Genomic DNA, 17,965 nt, shown 5'->3' with positions numbered 1-17,965 from the left:
ATATATATATATATATATATATATATATATATATATATATAATTTCAAAGCAAACAAATAAAAATAGTGATTGGGAATGCCATGCAGATTAGCTGATAGCTACAATGTGGGTGTGATATAAAGTTTTAGCCCAAATGGGGGAGAGAACATTATCCAATGAGTCCATTCTTAACTGATTTTGGGGGTTCAGGTGCTGGGTACAGAGATATGTTAGGATGCTGGATTTTTCCTACATGCTTAAACTTCTGAGGTGATGTATCTCTCATCCATCATTCAGTCTACCTTTTGCCCCTTCTTGTCCTCTTTCTCCTTCCACATCCTTGCTTCTTTCTCCCAGAAATCTCTTAGCCAATGGGGAATCGTATTTTCCTATATTTACATAGAATTACAGGGCTGTGCTTCAGGTGACCATTGAGGACACCTGCATAGAAGACTGAAGCTGTAGGTATATTTCCACCAGTTATGTTTCTGAAACTAATCCTCATCCCGGACCCCTCACTCATATAGAATATAGTAAAAAGAGAGACTAGATGTAAGAGATAGTCAGGAGGATCATGAGTTCATATTCTGAAGTGATGAGTTTGCAATAGTGTAATGATGGAGGGAATGAAAGCAAAAGTAAAATGGATGAGGACTTGGTGACTGACTGGCTAAAATGAGAGCGAGGGGACAACTCAATATTAGGTTCCAGACCTGTATTTTCTAGAAAATGGTGGTAACTTTCATAGGGATAAGGAAGTAAGAAAGTTGATGAGTTCTGGAGGAAGGATGTTAGCTTGTTAGTATCTAAGCTGAGGTACCTCTGGAAAGAAAGCAGAGTAATACCTTGTAACTTTATTTCATTTCATATTCTTACCACTTCAAAGACAAGAAATGTTTTAAATAAAATTACAAGGAATCCAAAAACACAACATTTATCCACAAGGGAAAAGATTTGCAAAAGAAATCCCAAACTTCAGAAAGTTGAATTATTAATCCAGACCTCCTCCATTATGCCTAGTTGCTTTGGAAAAAAGTGTGACTGGCTTGTCTAGACTTTTGTCAAGACCACTCGCACTTGATAAAGTAAATGTCTGGGAATTATCTTTCCATGAGAATGTGCTTGGAGGAGCCATATATGTGTCTTTTCCTTCCCTTTATAGTGACTGTGCTTGGAACTGAATTTTTCCTGGGGTTAACTTTCTCGAACTAGGCAATTTTGTGGTGCTTGTTGTTTATCCATTTTTGAAGAGGACCAATGCCATTAAATTGGATTTAAGTGAGACAGAATTGCATGAAGTCATCAACTTCACTCTCTCTTCCTGAGTCATCAAAGTTCAGTGGAAGGACAAAAGTCAGGATGACTGGCAATGGCCCAGTATACAGTGGATGACCTTGGTGTTGTTAATGTCTGACCAAGCTTTAAGTACACCACAGCATCTGCTTCAGCACCCTTTGAGGCTATTAGGACAAATTGGGTTGTATGAGGCATTCAGGGAGGACTAGAACCTCTGCTGTAAGCACTTGTTGAGTCCTTTTTATGGCTGCTCATTCCTTTGATGTCCACATTTCACCCAGCTCTCACCAGTGGCTCCAGGAAACAATAGTAGGTGTAGTAGTCACATTCTGATAAAACCATCTCAGTGGATGGGCTAACATAGGTTGAGGGCAACTGGCAGGTTTCATATCTATTAGGAGAGAGGGGTGTGTCTACCCCAAGCATGTAAAGGCAATTTTGTGTTGATAGGACTTTAGTAAAAGCCCTAAGCTGAGACTCTGTTATGGGGGACTTTCAGAGATTCTTCTCCATCAATTTCTGGTTAGTTGGAGAGCCTCAGGATAATACAAACTAACTTGCCAACCTCTTTTCACTGATTTTATCGACCCCCATGATATTGAAAGTCCATATTGTGATTTTTATTGTAGAATGTCTTAGTCTCTAGCAGATTGAATTTAGGATTTGGATTTAGGAAAACCTGGGTTTGAATTCTACCTCAACACTTACTAGCTATGCCACTTAACCTTTCTCTCAGCTTCAATTTCTTCATCTAAAAAATGAAGGGGATTGAACTCAACATCCTCTAAAGTCCCTTTGACCTGTAATCTATAATTCTATGATTCATCCTCCACTTTTAATATATAGAAATCTTGCTAATATTTTCAGGTCCAGCTCAAGTAACAACTCTTCTCTGATTCCTTCCCTGAATGTCTCAGCTAGAAATAAACCCTTTCTCCATTAATATAGATACACTACATATTTTGTACTAAATACACAGGACCAGAGAATTTAGATCAGAGCCTCAATTTTCTTAACTGTAATGTAAGGGAGCCAGGCTAGAAGTTCTTTAATGTCTCCTTCATTTCTATCATTCCTGGACTAAAAATCTCATGATAATTAACTCCATATACTTGTTATAATTATTTTTAAAAATGATTTTTATAGCTACCTTTGTTTTTTACATCACCACCATCTCTCAATGTATCCTTTTCTCTTTCCACATTTCCCCAAGAGCTATCACTTATCACAAAGAATAAAAAAGACAGGGGGGAAAAAGTTCTGCAAAATTAACCAGCAAGTTAAAAAAGGTTACAATTATATGCAGTGTTCTATAACCATAACCTTCTCATCTTTGTAAAGAAAGATGTTTGCCTTCTTATATCACTCCTTTGGGACTAAGCTTGATAATTATAATTTTATAATATTTCATTTCAATCATTTGGTTGTTTTCTTTGCATTTTACAGATAAGGAAATGAGATAGAGATTAAACGAGTTGCTAGTAGTCAGTTAGTAAGTGGATGAGGTGGGATATAAACTAAAGTGTGGTACTTTAGGGAATATCTAGAAAGGGAAGCACTGTAAGTCAGTTTAGTTTCATCAAGTACAAGTTCTGCTGGCTTGGCCTCACAATCTTCTTTGACAGGATTAACTAATAGATAAAGGGAATATTATGGATATGATTTATTTAGATTTTAGCAAATTTTTTGATAAATTCTCATCCTATTTTTGTGGAGAAGACCAGACAATAACAAAATCAGATAGAATGAGAACTGATTGGATGATGGATTCAATATTTATTCAGCAGCAGTGTGGCAGGAAGTCTCCAATAGAGGGGCCAATGAATTTAGATGTACCTGGTCCTAACTGTTTAATAGTTATATCAATGAGATGGTATACTTATCAAATACAGATAATGCAAAGCTGGAAAGGATAGCTAATATAGTGATGACAGAATCAAGGTCCAAAAGGATATTGAAAATCTGGAAATCTGGGGCACTGGACCCAACCTGAAAAGATAAAATTCAATGGGGAAAAATGTAAAGTATTGCACTTGGAGACAATTAACTACATAAATATACGATGAGGAAAGTATGGATAGATCACAGTTGTTCTGTAAAATCCTTGGAGTTTGGGGTAGGTAGGAGCCATAATGGATAGAAAGCCAGGTCTGGAGTTAGGAGGATATTGGTTCAAGCCTAGCCTCAGATACTTCCTAGCTGAACAAGTCACTTAATCCTAATTGCTTAGCCCTTACCTCTCTTCTGTCTTAGAATTGATACTAAGACAGAAGGTAAAGGTTGAAAAAAGATTTTAGTGGACTATAAGGTCAAAATGATTCAGCAGGGTGATATGGCAGCCAAGAAAGCAATGTAATCTGGGACTTCATTAAGAGGGGCAAGATTATTCCCCAATTGAAAAATGGTCAAGGGATATGAATAGGCAGTTTGTAGATTTTTCAGATGAAGAAATCAAAATGATCAATAATCATATGAAAAAGTGTTCTAAATTCCTCCTGATTAGAGAAATGCAAATAAAAAACATGCTGAGGTACCACCTCACAAGTAACAGACTGGTCAAAATGGTAGCAAAGGAAAGTGATAAATGCTGGAGGGGATGTGGCAAAATTGGGACACTAATACACTGCTGGTGGAATTGTGAATTAATCCGACCATTCTGGAGGGCAATTTGGAATTATTTGCAAAGGGCTTTAAAAGACTGCCTGCCCTTTGATCCAGCCATACTGCTGCTGGGTTTGTATACCAAAGAGATAATAAGGAAAAAGACTTGTACGAAAATATTTATAGCTGCGCTTTTTGTGGTGGCCAAAAAAAAAAAAAAAAAAAAAAAAAAAAAAAAAAAAAGGAAAATGAAGAGGTGTCCATCAATTGGGGAATGGCTGAACAAATTGTGGTATCTAATGGGGATGGACTATTATTGTGCTGAAAGGAATAATGATCTGGAGGAATTCCATGTGAATTGGAAAGATTTCCAGGAACTGATAGGGAGCAAAAGGAGCAGAACTAGGAGAACATTGTACCCAGAAAGTGAAACACTTGGCACAATATAATAGACTTTTCTACTAGCAGCAATTCAATGATCCAGGATAATCCTGAGGAACTTATGAGAAAGAATGCTATCCACATCCAGAGAAAGAACTATGGAAACTGAAATGCAGAAAAAAACCACATATGATAGATCATGTAATTCAATGGGGTTATTATTAGGATTTTGACATTAGAAGATCACTCTGCTGAAAATATGAATGATATAGAAATAGGTTTTGAAGAATGATACATGTATAACCCAGTGGAATTGCTAATCAGCTCTGGAAGGGGAGAGGGAAGGGGGGAGGGAAAGAAGATGGATCATATAACCATGGGAAAATATTCCAAATTAATTAATTAATTTAAAAAAATTAAAAAGAGGGGCAAGATTCTAGGAATAGGGAAAAGAAAATTCCACAACACTGTCTTTTTCAGACCTCATATAAGTTAATACATTCAGTTCTAGACTTCATGCACATTGATATCTGGAAAGTAATCAGAAGAAAGTATTTAGAATGACTTATTGGTAGAAGAAATGGGACAAGTTTGGTTTGGAGAAAAAGACAATTCATTAGGAGGACCTGAAAGTTGTGTTCATGTATTTGAAGGACTTTCCTATGGAGAGGAGGATTTAGATACATTCTGTTTGGCTCCAAAAGGCAGAACCAGGGGAAATGGGCAGGAGGTGCAAAGGCCAGTTTGGGCTTGGCATTATGAAAAACTTTCTAACATTTAGAACTTTCCCAAAGTGGAAAGAAAGGGTTCTCTTGAGAAGTAATGATTATCCCCTCTTTGAAGAACTCCAAGAAGATATTGGACACCACTTGTTTGCTATATTTAGAGTAGGAGTTCCTTTCTGGATGAGTTGAATTTCATAGCCACAGAGTTCTCTTACAATTTGAAATGTCTGTGATTCTGTGACACCCCTTTCACCAATTAAAGGCAGCATCTATTAAAGGAGATGCAGTGGTTAGAGAAGTGGGAATATTCAGGAAGACATAAGTTAAAATTCAGCCTCAGATACTTACTAGCTATAGGATCCTGGCAAAGTCACTTAACCTCTGCCTGCCTCAGTTTCTTTAGCTGAAAAATGGGAATAATAGAAACACCTTCATTAGAAAGTTGTTGTGGGGATCAAAAAATATTTGTAAAGTGTTCTGTACAGTGCCAACAAATATTAGGCACTTAATAAATTCTTATTTCCTTCCTTTCTACTTACAAACCTCTAAATGAGAAAAGATAATCATGGGCATTTCATGGAGATTAGTGATATTTTATTGCTGTGCTCTTAATTTTTCCTCTGTTCAGCTTTGCCATTCAGTGAGAAAGAGCCATGGGAGTCAGGAGAACCATTAGTAGAAACCTCCTAAATCATCTGACATACTAGCATTGCCCAACCAATGTTGTCCCTCTTGTTAGCTCATAGCCTAAGAGGAGAGAATAACCCCTGAGCTATTCAGAACTGCCAGCCAGAAGATCAAATATAGAGAGGGGTTTCCATAGGAACTTTGGTGCTCAAAGAATATTAGAACCATGTATATGTTGGAAGGGTTTTTGCTAAGAAACTTACATTTTAGCAAAGGCTTTAAAAGTCAAAAAGAGGATTTTATATTTGAAACTGGAAAATAACAGTTCCTTGACTTTATTGAGTAGAGGATTGATATAGTTATAGTTGTGCTTTAGGAAAATCACAATGGCAAGTGACAAGGATGGACTAGAGACTTGAGGCAAAGGAGATCAATTAGAAAACTGATGTAATCATCCATGTATGAAGTGATGAAAGCCTGTGAATGAAAAGGAGAGGCACAGAGAGATGTGAAAGTAGAAATGTCAAGACATGGCAATAGATTAGATAATCGCAAATGAGGAATGAGTAGGAGAGAGAAATCAAGTATAACTTTGACATCTCTAGCCTGGGTCACTGAGGAGTAGCGGTATCCTCTATAGCAGTGATGGGCAAACTACAGCTGGTGGGCTGAAATGTTCTATCTGGCTGCGCCATTATTCCTAATCTGACGAATATAATGAGTAGGATACAATACAATGAAACTTTGAAAGAGTTGCCTTAGAAACATATTGACAGATGAGCATTTCCTTTCCTTTGGCCCCTCTTTAAAAAGTTTGCCCATCACTGCTCCATAGCAATAGAGAAATTGGGAAAAATCTGAGTTTCATTTGGACATGTGAGTTTGAGATGTTCATGGGGCATCCATTTTGAGATGTTGAATAGAAATTGAGGATATGAAAGTGAAGGTCAAGATATAGGTTAAAACTTGATAAACAGATCTGAGAATAGAGATAATAATTGAACCAATGAGAGTTTATGAGACCATCAAGCAAAATGATATGAAGGGAGAATAAAAGAGGGCTCAGAATAGGGACTTGGGGAGCATCCATGATTAATGGGCACAACGTGGAGAAACATTTAATAAAAGAAACTGAGGAGAAGTCAGATGGGTAGGGAAACCAATAAGAGCCTGGCATCTAAAATTTGTAGAAGACTAACATGGGTATATCAGATACAGAACCATCCTCATTAGATGTCCTCAAAGCATATGAAGAAGTAATATTGAAAATTGTAAATTTAAACACTAAACACTTGAAAAAGTTGAAAATCTATAATTTGTTCTTTGACCCAATCCTTTTTTAGAATTAGATTTTAAAATTTCCAATGAATTTCTATTTTGTCTTTCCACGGACTCTTGTTGATTATAATTTTATTGCATTGTGTTCTGAAAAGGATGCATTTATTATTTATACTTTTCTGCATTTGTTTTTTAAGTTTTTATGACATAGTACATGGTTAATTTTTGTGTAGGTGCCATGTACTGTTGAGAGGAAGGTATATTCTTTTCTATTCCCATTTAATTTTCTCCAGAGAGCTATTAAATCTAACTTTTCTAAGATTCCATTCATTTCCTTCATTTATTCTTTGTTTATATATTTTGTTTATCTAGTTCAGAGGGGGAAAATGGAGTTCCCCCACTAGTATAGTTTTACTGTCTATTTTCTTCTGTAGCTCATTTAATTTCTACTTCAAAATTTTGGAGGCTATGCCATTTAGTGCATGTGTTTTGTATTGATATTACTTCATTGTTTAGGGTACCTTTTATCAAGGTGTAATTTCGTCCCTTATTAGATCTATTTTTGCTTTAGCTTTGTCTGAGATCATGATTGTTTTTTCTGCTTTTTTACTTCATCTGAAATTTAGTAAATTCTGCTCTAGACTCATCTTTACTCTGTATGTGCCTCCCTTACTCAGATGTGTTTATTGTAAACAACATATTGTAGGATTCCAGTTTTATTACACTGTTATCCACTTCCATTTTATGGATGAGTTCATCCCAATCACATTCACAGTTATGATTATTAACTGAATATTCCCCTCCATTTTGTTTTCCTTGTTTGATCCTGCTCTTTCTCTCCCCTTTCATTCTGTCCCTCCTCACAAGTATGCTGTTTTTAATCAACCCCCTTCACCAACTTTCCCCTGCTTTCTGTTACCCCATGCCCCTGATCATATCCCCTTCCTTTTTCTGTATAGGAAAAATAGGATTCTATCCAGATGAGTTTGGTTGTTTCCTTCTCTGAGATAATTCTGATAAGAATAAGGTTTAAGTATTGTCCATCATTATCTTCATCCTCCCCTCCACTGTAATAATTTTCCCATGCTTCTTTAGATGAGATCATTTACTCAGTTCTCCCTCTCTCTTACCTTTTCTCTCATGGAATCCCCCTTTTCACCCCTTGATTTTTTGGGAGGGATATCATGCATGACATACTAATCAACTTACTCCCATACCCTCTGTCTATGTTTACTCCTTCTAATTGCTCTAATAATGATAAAAAATTTAAGAGTGACAAACATCATCTTTTGTATAGGAATATAAACAGTTTGACATTATTGAATCCCTTAAATTTTCTCTTTCTTATATAAAATTTTATGCTTCTCTTAAGTCTTGTATTTGAACATCAGATTTTCCATTTAGGTCTGATTTTTCATCAGGCATTCTTGGAAATCTATTTTGTTAGATGATAATTTTTCTCCTAAAAAACCACTCAGTTTTGCCAGATAGGCAATTCTTGGTTGTAAACCTATTAATACCTTTGCCTTTTGGAAGACCATATTCCAAGCCTTCTGATCCTTTGATATTGAAGCTAAGTCTTGTTTAATCCTGACAAGGGCTTCATGATATTTGAATTGTTTCTTTCTGGATGTTTATGGTATTTTCTCCTTTGTAACAGTGTGGACTGAATTTTGCAAAGGAGAGCAGGCAATTGGAGTTGAAGCTGGCCTCAGGGAACCTAGAGGAGGTTCCATTTGGGAGGGGCCAGTAAAAGAGGCAGTTCAGTGAAGATTCTGAAGATTCTAAACTGCTAACTGCCAACTGCCAATTATGGGAGAAGACATTCAAGCTCTTGGATGGGCCTGGAGTGGATGGTTATGAGTGGCCGGGAGGATCTGGACTGGAATTTAGCTCTTCTGAACCCAAAATTCAGGGGCAATCTAGAGATTTCAACAGCAAAACCTTTCTACTGATTTCATTGCCAATGAAGAAGATACTGAAAGAGCTGTGCTCCATAATTGGCCTTAGTGCCCAGACTCCAGTGGGAGCAGGCACTTGGGGGACCCTTTCTTGATCCATCTTGTACCCCTTCCATTCAATTATTCCCCTGTTTGTTAGCTAGAGTTAAGGATAGGATACTGTGAGGAGAGGGAGAGTCAGTTTCTGAGTCCAAGCTACAGAAGATACCAGAACTGCATTCTTGTTGTGGGGTTCATAGTTGATAGAGAAGTTATCCCAGTTCCCTCCTTCCTCAAAATCCACAAATAATCCTTACCCTGTTATCCTGAATTCCTATATCCTCATAATAAATCTTTATTAGTTTATTATTGGTAGCTTGGGGCTGTTACTTTGAGGGGAAAAAGACTGATTTTGTGGCTGAGGGAAGACGAATACCAAACTCCATCTTGAAGGGTACAACTACTTGAACTTAGGAGTGGGGAGGTTTGTCTCAGTATTACTGGCACTGAGGGTTGGATCCAATCTACTAGGGTCACAACTGAACCCCAACACCTTCCTTTAACATCCCCACTATAGCTTTACCAGTTTGGGAACCTCTTTGAGTTTATTCCCTCATTGGTTTTCCCTGGGGTGGTGGTGAGTGGTTAGCTGCTCTGGTACACTGATAACTATCGGGTGGGGGGTCTTGATAAACACCTCCCACAGCATCAATACTCACATTCATACACCTTGGCTTGGGAGTTTTTGAATTTGGCTATAATATTCCTAGGGGTTTTTATTTGGTGAGTTATTTCAGGTGGTGATCTGTGTATTTTTAAAATTTTTATTTTATCCTCTCGTTCAAGAATAACAGGACCGTTTTTTTGAAAATTTATTGTAATGTGATGTCTAGAATTTTTTTAATCATGGCTTTTAGGTAGTCCAATAATTCTTAATTAATCTCTTCTGGATCTATTTTCCAGACCAGTTGTTTTTCCAATAAAATATTTTATATTTTCTTCTGCTTTTCATTAATTTGATTTGGTTTAATTGTTTCTTCGTACTAGCTTCTCCTTATCTAATTCTAATTTTTAAGAAATTCTTTTCTTTTATGAGTTTTTGAACCTTTTTTCCAATTTGGCCAATTCTACTTTTAAAGAAACCTTTCTTCATTGGATTTTTGTACTTTTTCCCATTTAGTCACTTCTGCTTTTTAATGTGATATTTTCTTCTTGTATTGCTTTCATTTCTTTTCCCCATTTTCTCTTTGTCTCTTGCTTAATTTTTGAAATCCTTTTTGAGCTCTTCCAAGGCCTGAGACCAATTCCCATTTTTCTTTGAAGTTTTGCACCTAGTTGCTTTGATCTCACTGTCCCCTTCTGAGTTTGTGCCTTGCTCTTCTTTGTCTCCATAATAATTTTCTATGTTTAGTTTTTTTTCTGTGTTCTTATCTTCCCAGGCTTTTTCTTGACTTTTACTTGTATCTTAAGTAGAGCTCTGTTCTCAGGATAGAGAGGGAGCTCTCTTTAGATTTTCCTTGCTGCTACCCTCAGGTCTAGTTCTGTGTTTCTGCAAGTTTCCATTCTTTAAAGGTGGTATGATTGCCTGTAGACTGGGAGCTCTAAAAGCCACCTCTCTCTGCTGATTCAGTCTCCCCGTGGGCCTGCTGATGACTTGGAGGGCTCAGAACACTGTGAGCTATTTTGTGCTGGGGATCAGGGCTTTGACAGGCACCCCGAGTCTCACTCTGGTCTTGTCTGAATGTTAATCTTTTGTTCTATAAAACAGAAATAATATCAATGGAACTTACCTCATACAACTGCTTGATTAAAATTCTCTGGATACTGTATATTAATTTATAATTATTTATTAGATAGTAAAAGTGAGTTGTAGAAAGAGAAGGGCACATGGTGGAGCCTAGCTAATCTGAGTTTGCCATTCCTATTATAACTTCTAACTCAAACACTTAATACCTGTATGTCTCTGTGTAAGTCCTTGAAACTTTGGAGATCTCAGTTTTATCATTTGTAAAATGAAATAGTTGGGCGTGATGAGGTTTGTTTAAATTCTTCCACCTGTACAATGATCTCTCGATCTTATAGCAATAGATGCCAGTCCCCCATGAAACTATGATTCTCCCATAATTCTCAACATTTATTTGATGATATAAGGTTTATTTTATTTTTTGAGTCCCCTATGAAATATTTATTTGGTTCTTTCTTTATTTTTCATTTCTTTCTTTATATTTATTTAAAGTTTTTATTTTGAATATTTTCCCATAGTTACATGTTTCATGTTCTTTCCCTTCCCCCCCCCCCCAACCCCCTAGCCCTGCTTAGCTGATGCACAATTCCACTGGGTTTTACATGAATCATTGATTAAGACCTAATTCCATATTATTGATAGTTGGACTAGAGTTATTGTTTCATGTCTACATCCACAATAATATCCCCAATCAGCCCATGTGTTCAAGCAGCTGTTTTTCTTCTGTGTTTCTCCTCCCACAGTTCTTCCTCTGAATGTAGCTAGTTTTCCTTCTCATAAGTCCCTCAGCCTTGCTCTGGATCCTTGCATGGCTGCTAGTAGAGAAGCCCATTACATTCGATTTTATCACAGTGTATCAGTCTATGTGTACAATGTTCTTCTGGCTCTGCTCCTTTCACTCTGCATCAGTTCCTGGAGGTCTTTCCAGTTCACATGGAATTCCTCCAGTTTATCACTCCTTTGAGCACAATAGTATTCCATGATGATATAAAGTTTAAAATGAACATCTGTCACAACAATCCTTTGAGGTAAGTGATACATAAATTATTATCCCCATTTTACAGAGGAGAAAACTGAGGCTCTAAAAGGTTATGACAGCTAAGTGGCAAAATGGATAGCGTGCTGGACTTAAAATTAGAAATATGAATTCGGATCCTGTCTCAGACACTCATTAGCAGTATGGCCCTGGGCAAGTCACTTAACCTCTGTCTACCTCTATATCCTCATCTGGAAAATAAGGATACTGATAGTACCCATCTCCCAGGATTGTTGTGAGAGTAAAATGAGACGATGCTTGGAAAGCTTAAAAGTATAATATAACTATTAGCTATTAAGTGACTTGCTTAAGGTCATGCAGGAAGTAAACAGGGGAGCTGGCGTTTGAACCTCTGACACGGAATCGAGCATTTCTTCTATGAATCCACCTTGCTTATCACGCAGTCTATTTCAGTTGTCTATTCTAGCCAGAGCTTAATCGATATGTTTACTACTTGAGGATAAAATGGTCCGGGGCAGCCTGCTGCTGCTCATTCCCTAAAGGGAACAACTTTCATTTCCTTCCCAGTAATGGAATTTTGCCTCAAAGAAAAGGGCTTCAGAAAATGGAAGCAGACACTGAGGAATCCCTGTAGATTCAACATCTCCTCTCTTCCTCCCTCTCATTGCAGAGATTTTTCCTACTAGGCACAAAGAACCGCTTCCATCCTATACTAAAGAAGACAGTCCTCGCTTAGGTCACTGAGGTCACCCAAGAACTCATGTTGTCTGTGGGTGACTGAGAATTCAGCCTGGAGTGTGAATGATACTTTGGGTGCTGGAGGGAAATGAGCCTTTCTCCTGTCCTTTTGCCTAATATATTAAGTATTATGTTAGAGGAAAGAGGGTCATTCTTCACGAGCTGGACTTCTGTTCTCAATAGCACTAAGGGATCTTGGCACTCTCAGGCGTTGGAGCTGTTATTATAACAAGGAGGACAGCGATACTCTGATAACAGCAGGGCATGGCCAGAAGCATCTTTTGTCAAGAACAGCCAACTCCTCTAAGGCATCTGAGGAAGGAGTTGGGGGAAAGGGAGCTGTCAAAGGCTGTAGTGAGCTTCTAGTCCACATGATTGGGAAAATGGCGGTGTCAAGAGAAATAGGGAAGCATCTCTGAATAAGCACGCTAATGACTATAGCTGATGTTTGTCTAGTGCTCTGAGGTTTACAAAGGGCTTTACACACACATTCCTAGCAATTAGCCATGACACAAAGTGGAATAGGCTAGTTAAAAAATATTTGCTCAATAAATTGGTGCTTAATAAATCATGTAATGCTCACAACTTGAAATAGATACGTGAAGTGCTGTTTTCAATTCAATTAAACTAAGCTTAATTTAATTTTGGTTGGACCTTTCAAATGAAACACCTTCTGCTAGTACAGATCCACTACTTTTCTGCAGTTTAGAATTTTAGAGGAATGTTATTATCTTCTCCATTTTATGGATGAGTAAAATTAGGCTTGGAGAAGTTTTGAGCTGCTTGTATCCTTATAGGAAATATTTCTGCTTAGGAAAACAATTTCTTGAATAGGTAATTTCATTTTCAGTGAAAACTAGACCACCAAGTTAATGTTGGAAGGACCTTTAGAGGTGATCTAGTTCAACCTCTTATTTTGTAGATGAGAAATTTTAGGGTGAGAGGTACAAATACTGGCCCAAGTTCAGCTAGACATAATAAGGGACAGAGAGAGGATTTGTACCCAGGTTCTTTGATTCCAAATCCATTGCTTTTTGCATTGAACCACCTATGGGCTCTGTGGCCTGAAGCTTTGTGAAAGTATGGTTTGAAGTTTACGCAGATTTTAACATGGAACTAATTTACAACCACAAAAAGGTTGAAGATTTAAATTTTTATCACCATAATTTTGTATTCCTTGAAACCATTGGCCAAACCTTTCCTCAATGGTCTATTGAATATTATCTTAGGTGATGAACCCATCCTTGAGAGTTATAAACATACATTCTTTTCAGTTCTTCCTAAACTGAAATATCAATATATTAGGGCCAGGCGGTATTATATTTAAGATATCTTCTATCTCAGTGTAACCTCCCTACGTCCCACCACCCCTCCCCCAAATCCTAGAAAACATTTTCAACACTCTTAGAGACATCAAAGGAGGGGCCTGGGACTGAGATTCAGATAGGAGAGAAAGAAATGACAAAGACACAAAGGTACAAATAATTTGATGGACTCTGACTTTGTATGCCTCTACTTACATTTGCTATATATTACCAAAGACTCCAAAATATTAAGTCAATTATTTTCACATATTCATATCAAGAACTCAAAATTTCAGGGGCAACTGGGTGGCTCAGTGGATTGAGAGCCATTTCTAGAGATAGGAGGTTCTAGGTTCAAAACTGTTCTTCCCAAGCCTGGGCAAGTCACTTAACCCCCATTGCCTAGCCATTACTGCTCTTCTGCCTTGGAACTAATACCCAATATTGATTCTAAGATCGAAGGTAAGGGTTTAAAAAAAGAATTCAAAATTTGTCTACCTTAGAAGCAATTTCTTTGAGAGTTTCTAAGACTTTATAGCCATTAGGATGCTTTTTTATTTGTTTTGTCAAGGACATCATCTTGATCTTTGACCCATAGGTTCAGGAATTCTGTTATGTTTGACTTCTTTTCTCTCTCTGGCTCTTCTGATCTAATCAGTTACTTAATCATTAACTACTTAATGTCTTTCACATTTGTCCCTGTCCTTACAATTTTTACTACCAAGGCTATAGTTCTTATCCCAGCTGGCTTAGACAATGATAATGATCCTCTAACTTGATGTTCCCACTTTCAAGGTCTTCCCACTCAAATTTACTCTTCTTACTGGTATTAGATTGAACTTCTTAATGTATAAAACTGATTACTTCAACCCTCTACAGAAGGTTCCTTGTTCCCTACTGAATAAAAATTTTATATCCCTTAGCCTAGAATTCAAGGGCAATGTCCTCTGGGATTACTCCCCTAACTCCCACATCACTGGCAGATTGAACCCAAAGAGTATGATTGAATCCTTGCCCCAAAGGGTTTGTTGTGGTAACCACAAATAAATTATATTTAAGTATTTAGCTTATTTAAGTCATTGAAGCATATTTAAGGATGGTATTTTACTGGTATGTCTGCCCATTAGCAATGAACAGTTCTTCAATTATTTAGGTCTGTAAAGAATGTTTTGCAGTTGTATTTATATAATTCTTGTGGATTTCTTGCTAGTTAGATTCCTAAATATTTTATACATTATATAATTATTTTAGTGGAATTTTCCCCATGTTGTATTGCTGAATTTTGTTGGTAATATACTGAAATGCTAATGATTTATATTAGCTTATTTTATATCCTGTAATTTTGCTCATAGTTTTATTTCAATCAGTTTTTAATGAGCTAATTAGAATTTTCTGAATAGATTATTATATGTTTTGCAAAAAAGCACTAGTTTGGGTTACTCTTTGAACAAATAAGAACAAATCTTATTTTTTCAGCTTTTTTTTGGTGACATCCTTATAGCTATCATTTCTAGCTCTCTATCAAATAATGATTTTAATAATGGGTAGTCTTGCTTTATCTCTGATCTTATTGGAAAAATCTTTAACTTTTCTCTACTGTATATCCTATTGGCCATGTTACAGAAAGACTCATTCCCATGCTTTTAGAGCACTTAACAGAAGTGAATATTTATTTTCATCATTTTAAGGCATTTATTGATGTAACCAGGAGGCTTTTATTAATTAGGTTATTAATGATAGCCATATTTTAAAGTTTTATAACTAAGATTTTCAAAACTCCATACAACAAATATCTTATTTGATCTCCATGACAACTCTATGAGATAGATGATATTGTTATCCCTATTTTACAGATGTAGAAACTGAGACTGATAGTAGTTACAGTAGTGAATTTCTTTTTTAAAATTAAATTAAATTAAATTAAATTTTTTATTGATTAAGAAAAATGTTCCATGGTTCCATGATTCGTGTTTTTCCCTCCCCTCCTCCCACCTCCTTCCCATAGCCAATGAGCAATTCCACTGGGTTTTACATGTGTCATTGATCAAGACCTATTTCCATATTATTGATATTTGCACTAGGATGATCATTTAGAGTCAACATCCCCAATCATATCCCCATCGACCCATGTGATTAAGCAGTTGTTTTTCTTCTGTGTTTCTGCTCCCACAGTTCTTTCTCTGGATGTGGATAGCGTTCTTTCTTATAGGTTAGGGTAGTAAATTTCTGAGGCAGGATTTGAACTCAGGTATTCTTGACATCAAGCCTGGAACTCTACCTATATCTAGCTCCAATGACAATGATTAGTATTTACATAGGTCTTAAATATTTGCAAAATGCTTTACATGTGGTGCAATGATTGTGAGGTCAGTTTTGCTTGAAGCGAGGGCTCTTGAGAGAAACTTGGTGCTTACCTTGTCCAGGTGATGCGCTTTCTTTTGCTCTCATTCTTGTGAACTAGGCATGGGTTTGCCCTGTTCTTATTTGGTTCTCTTTCTTGCTGTGCCTTGGACTTGGTGTCTCTGCCTGTGTACTGGGTTACTTGGGTGCTGGACTGACTCTCTATCTTATTTTGGTTCTGAGTTCCTCGCAGACTGTGCTTCTAGCCTCCTCTACGTTATGTCCACTCAGGGCTGTTGCACTGGAAGTCTTCTTGTGCAGTTCTGGCTGGGATCTGAATTAATCAACCAGCCAATGGATATTAGGATTTATTTATCCCCTACTCTGTCTCAGGCACTCTGGTATCTTATAATTATTTATCTTTGGTTTTTGTTATCGTTGTTCCTTCTGGTATGCTTATAGAGCTTCACTGGGGTATTTTCCAGATATTTGAGCTCTTCTAGTTGCTATTATACTGCCATATTAGCTGGAAGTCCTTTCCAAGCATCTCATGCTACCTTCTTTTATGGACTCCACATTCCAGCCATACTGGGGTTGCTAGCCATTCCCCAAACACTTTCCATGCTTACTAACCTTTATGATGTTCATATTATTCCCCACTGTCTATCCCTCCATCTCTGCCTAAGGAAATCTTACCCACTACTCATTATTCAACACAAATGTCACTGCTTTCATAAAGTGTCTCTTGTTTCTACCCCAAGCACGAGGCAATGTTTCCGTACACAGAGCACTGAAGGATTTTCCCTCTCTTGTGCTTTTAACATATTCTTTTGTTTTGGTATCATAACTATTTGTGTATGCATCATGTTTCCTCCCTTAGACTGCAATACCTCAAGGTCAGTGGTCATGCCAAATTAATAGTTGAGTCTTCCCAGACCCAAGCATATTTGTTGAATTTATCTCTTAGTAATATAATTTTCAACAGGTTGACTTTGCTTTTTGTTTCCTTAAATCTACAGGAGTGAGTGGCTCATTTTTTGCAAATGGAGAAAGCAGGGATGTTTGAGAGGGAGACGGAGAGAAAACAATTGCGACAGAAGCATTTTAAGTAATAGACAGTATATACTCTCTCAGGTTTAGACTAGTTATATATATCACTGAGTGTAAGGGTGAAAGAAGGAAAGAGTGAAAGAAGAAAGGAGGGGGAGAGGGAGAAGACAGTAAGGGAGGAGCAAAGACAGGGAAGGAGGGAAGAGAAAGAACAAGAACTTCCAGGATAGGTGAAAGTGTGTTTTAGCAATTGGGATCAGAGTTGGCCATAACTTTTTAAAAAGCAGAATTAATCTATTCTGAGGCAACATTGGGTGGCTGTTAATTAAATGATACCATATCTTCCGATCTTCAGACATTCATAGTCCTAAAGCCAAGTGCTGAACTTGCAGGCTTTTTGAAAATACACTGATAAGACTTTTCATTGGTCGTTACCTGTAACTTTGATCAAAAGTTTCGAACTAAAATCATTTAAAAGCCGCCCTTTTTATTCACTTGCTAAGGAAGCATAATTCATTTAATTTTGCTGACTAGAGAAGCATTGCATGAACACAGGCAGTAATGGAAAAGATTAAGAATGATTTGATTTTTTAAAAGGACTTTTCCTAGATCTAGAGGAGAAAGAGAAAATTCAAGGTGGTTATTTCATCTTTAGTTGTTTGTAGCCAGCAGTCTTTGGATGTGTGTAAGCTTTTTTTTTTTTTTTTAAGTTCTTCCCCTCTTTGATTAACCATTTGTTGAGTTCCAATGTCTATGCCTTGCTGATTGTGCTCCATGTAGTCTTTCTCTAATCTTTAAGACAAGTTACTCGGGTCCTAGAAAATATGCCACTTCTTAATACTTCTGTAATCCACATAGAGACAATGCCCTTTCAAATCTTTTATTCAAGGTCACAGAACCACAGAATTTCTGAGTTGGGAAGGATCTCAGAAGTCATCTAGTCTATTCCATATCTGACAAAGAA

Source organism: Gracilinanus agilis, chromosome 5, assembly GCF_016433145.1.
Source record: "Gracilinanus agilis isolate LMUSP501 chromosome 5, AgileGrace, whole genome shotgun sequence".
In the NCBI taxonomy this organism is placed as follows: domain Eukaryota; kingdom Metazoa; phylum Chordata; class Mammalia; order Didelphimorphia; family Didelphidae; genus Gracilinanus; species Gracilinanus agilis.
Note: the sequence above shows the minus strand (reverse complement) of the source record.